Below are 4564 nucleotides of genomic sequence, written 5' to 3' on the forward strand. Positions count from 1 at the left end.
CCCCCAAGGTTCAGTCTTCGGTCCTCGTCTGTTCTCCCTCTACACCCGATCCCTGGGCCCCCTCCTCTCTAATTCTCAGCACATCTCCACTCTGGCACGCACTTGCCGATTCTTCCTGAGCAACATACGAAGAATCTGACCCTTCCTCACCAACTACACCACCCAGCTCCTGGTCCAGGCCCTGGTACTCTCCCGTCTAGACTACCGCTCACTCCACTGGCTCCCGATCGCTGCTCGCATCCAGTTCAAGACTTCAAGAGTTCAAGTGCTCAATGACAACAGGGGATGTAGTTCAGTGGTAGAGCGCATGCTTCGCATGTATGAGGCCCCGGGTTCAATCCCCGGCATCTCCAGGTGGTATTTCTTTACCCCGTCCTTCCATGAAATCACACTTTGTTGTTTATTAAAAACACTCTTCCAAAACCCAGCCCTTTCTGGTTTCATTCATTCAATCAATCTATCTATCTTTTGATTTATAAATGTAATTATTTATTTTATTAATCTCTATCTAACTTTTGATTCAGAATTATAAATATATTTATATATGTTTTCTCACTCTATCTATATTTTGATTTCAAAAAATAAATATAATTTTTTTTAACTCTCTCCTTCTCTCTATCCATCTAACTATTAGGCATACCATTACAAAAAAAGTCTTCTTATCTTCAACACATGATTAATGTTGTCATTGAAGCTAAATCAATCAGAATAACAGGACAAGAGGGAGACGCAAAAGAGATATGCTCCAGGAGCCGGTTTTTTAAAACTTGTAATCTGGATCGTTTTGATCTGTTTGTTCAGAAAATGTCACTGCTGAATTATCCATATTACGAATTGCGATTAAAATGTCCAGCATTTTAAAAAGTAATCTCGGTCACAAAATATAGGATTACAAATCCAGATCATTTGTATCCAGATTACAAGTTTTGTAAAAGCAGCTCCTGGTGAGCCTCCAAATCACAACCGCAGTGTCCTGCCGTACAAGTACTACACAAAAGACAAGTGCACCACATGGAGCACTGGGAGACGGTCAGAAAAATTGAGGAAAGCTGTCAAAACAAAATAATCTTGCTGGCCACCGTGTCCTGGGACAGTTTTGTAGCCCTTCAGTTTAGCACACTGAGCAGCTGGCAAGTGTGAGGCATTGTGGCTTAGTTGGTTAAAGCACCTGCCTTATAAACAGGAAACCCTTGGTTCGAATCCCAGCAGTGCCTCTTTTACTTCTTCTCCCAAAGTTAAATGTATACCTTCTTCTAAAAAGATTAATTCCTAAAATTAACGTAGTAGGGATTCACAGAAATACATGCACATGGATTAGGGGGCGGTTAACATGTAGAAAACAGAAAGTATTAATTAGATGAGAAACCTCAAAATGGAGCGAGGCAACCAGTGGTGTACCACAGGGATCAGTATTAGGTCCTCTGCTATTCGTAATCTACATTAATGATTTAGATTCTGGTATAGTAAGCAAACTTGTTAAATTTGCAGACGATACAAAAATAGGAGTAGCAAACACTGCTGCAGCAGCAAAGTTCATTCAAAATGATCTAGACAGCATTCAGACACATGGCAAATGACATTTAATAGAGAAAAGTGTAAAGTACTGCATGCAGGCAATAAAAATGTGCATTATAAATATCATATAGAAGATACTGAAATTGAAGAAGGAATCTATGAAAAAGATCTAGGAGTTTATGTTGACTAAGAAATGTCTTCATCTAGACAATGTGGGGAAGCCAACAAGATGCTCGGATCTATTATGAAAAATGTTGAATTTAAATCAAGGGAAGTAATGTTAAAACTCTACAATGCATTAGTAAGACCTCATCTAGAATATTGTTTTCAGTTCTGGTCTCCTCGTTACAAAAAGGATATTGCTGCTCTAGAAAGAGTGCAAAGAAGAGCAACCAGAATTATCCCAGGTTTAAAAGGCATGTCGTATGCAGACAGGCTCAAAGAATTGAATCTATTCAGTCTTGAACAAATTAGACTATGCGGTGATCTGATTCAAGCATTCAGAATTCTAAAAGGTATTGACAATGTCGACACAAGGGACTTTTTAGACCTGAAAAAAGAAACAAGGATCAGAGGTCACAAATGGAGATTAGATAAAGGGGCATTCAGAACAGAAAATAGGAGGCACTTTTTTTACACAGAGGATTCTAGAACCAATTCCCCAGTAATGTTGTTGAAGCTGACACCCTGGGATCCTTCAAAAAGCTGCTTGATGAGATTCTGGGATCAATAGCTACTAACAGCCAAACGAGCAAGATTGGCCGAATGGCCTCCTCTCATTTGCAAACTTTGTTTTGTTCTTACATTGTGCTCATTCTGCTTTTAACCTCGTGTTAAGCCCTACACCGAGGGGAAAGGCCATCCAAAAATTGGAATGAACTTGTAAATGCTCCTCTCCATGGAACTCTCTAGTCACCCCTTTGCGGTCCTATGTCGGACCCTGTCCCACCTCATCAGAAAGACATGAAGCACATGAAGCAGAAAAAGCAGAGAAAACCTTTCAATGGCATAGTGAGACTGATAGGAGCTAAGAGAAGCCGAAAAAAAGGGGTGTATCTGAGCAATACACAAAGCTGCGGCACCACAGAGATAACACGGACATAAACAAACAAGATAGCTGCTTCTGCATCCAGCACTCAAAGAATATCACAGACATTATTTGCAGAGCTTTCTGTGATGTTATAGTAATAAAATAATGACTTGGATCGCATCATTGAAGAATTTGGTGATAAAACGAGTGATCAGGTGAGGATTTATCAGTATGCACGACTATGAAGAGGTATGTGAAAAATACAGCAAACAAGGGGTGGAGCGGGGCGGGGCTGGAGGTGCTGTATTGAGTGTCCTGTTGATATGCAGTGCCTTTGAAACCTGTTTTACTGTGAAAAAAATACTTTTAAACAGCGGGTGTGAAAATAAATTGGACCTGACGCACCTGAGATGTGCTGAATAAATGGTCTGCTAAGGTGTGACAGGACAGCAGATACATAATGTCCAAACTGTTTCTCCCAAAGAAATACTCTTTTATTTTTACAAACAAAAATACCCAAAATAATCCAAATGAAAAACAATAATCCACCCCGCTATCAACGATGATATCGGGGTAAAAACAGAAACAGGTTCAGTCTCAAAAAGTAAATAATAAGTCACTCCTCAACCACAATCCTCGGCAAAGTTGAGGTAGACGGAACCAAGGCCAGAAAACGACGGGGATGGGATTCAAACCTGCGCGTGCAGAGTACAGTGCAATACATCGCCTTTACCGCTCGGTCACCTCGTCCTCCATGCAGCAATCACTTAAAAAAAACACACATTTCAGCTTTCACCCAGCCCTGATTTCCATTACACGAGAGTAGATGTTAAAACTTCATGCTGATTTGAACTCGGCTCTCGCCAAGACAAGCACCAACTAAGACGTAGCTTTACAGTAAACTAATGTGATCCATATGTGTCTCCATCCATTTCCGTTTCCTTCCATATGATGATGTAGATATCCTTCTGTCTGGTGTTAATGGCTGAAGTGTAATGCTGGCTCCAGGGATCAGCTTATTTTGCCTCCCTGGCGCATCAGTACACACAACGGCTGCGATGCTGGCTCCGGGGATCAACCACAGTGCGGCCTCCCCAGCGCATCAGCATGACAACCGTCTGGATTGAGCTAAGTAGGGTACATCTCTGGGGTTTTCAAGTGGGCACCTTCCATCATCAGTGTTTTAGTCGACTAGCCCACGACACCTCAAGAGGGCTCGACGGTGATTCTGGCGTCCCAGCATCACCCCCCTCCGTCCCCCACTGAACTCAGCCCAGCTTACTTACCTGTACATCAGCGTTTCTTTCTTTCTATTGTGCTTGAGATCCCCAGCCAGAATCTTTCCGTCTCAACCACAGCCAGTTGCTGCTCCTCTCTGCTGCTTCAGATAAGTTCTTCACTGTGCGACGCAACTCTTGGCCACTGAATCCGACGTCTCTGAGAAACCGGGTTGTAGAGTGTGCCACAAATCCTCGACAACCCACTTCCACTGGGTAAACCCGGACTCTCCATCCTCGCTGTTCCGCTTCAGTGGCTAGTTGAGCATACCGCAGTTTCTTCCTCTTATACGCCTCATCTACAGCATCCTCCCATGGCACTGTTAACTCTACCAGGTGAACAAGGCATGCTGATCCAGACCACAAGACAATATCTGGTCGAAGGTTAGTGGTGGCAATCTCAGGTGGAAAAATAAGCCGTTGACCAACATCTGCCAGCATTTTCCAGTCTCTAGCAGCTTCCAGTTGTCCTGGGCGAGGATTGGTTTTAACACCTTTTCTTGGTGGTTGCTCTCCTGGGTGGAGGAATGTTGTCTTTTGTGTGTAATGTTTTGATGGAACAGGTGGCAACTTATTGGTCTTGTTACGCTTGTCTTCCAATGCTAAGGCCAAACATCGCAGCAGCTGGTCATGGCGCCAAGTAAACCGTCCTTGGCTAAGAGCCACCTTACATCCTGTCAAAATGTGCCTTAATGTTGCAGGTGATGAACACAAAGGACATGAGGGATCCTCTCCTACCCAG

At 42.9% G+C, this 4564-nt stretch overlaps 2 non-coding genes across 2 annotated transcripts; both read left to right on the forward strand.

The window, feature by feature from the left end:
• The first annotated feature begins 281 nt into the window (after positions 1-281).
• trnaa-cgc (transfer RNA alanine (anticodon CGC)) lies at positions 282-353 on the forward strand. The gene has a single exon. It is a non-coding gene; the product is annotated as a tRNA-Ala (tRNA).
• A 787-nt stretch (positions 354-1140) lies between these two features.
• trnai-uau (transfer RNA isoleucine (anticodon UAU)) lies at positions 1141-1214 on the forward strand. Its single transcript has one exon. It is a non-coding gene; the product is annotated as a tRNA-Ile (tRNA).
• Positions 1215-4564: the final 3350 nt, after the last annotated feature.

The sequence above is a fragment of the Acipenser ruthenus genome, unplaced genomic scaffold, assembly GCF_902713425.1.
Source record: "Acipenser ruthenus unplaced genomic scaffold, fAciRut3.2 maternal haplotype, whole genome shotgun sequence".
In the NCBI taxonomy this organism is placed as follows: Eukaryota; Metazoa; Chordata; class Actinopteri; order Acipenseriformes; family Acipenseridae; genus Acipenser; species Acipenser ruthenus.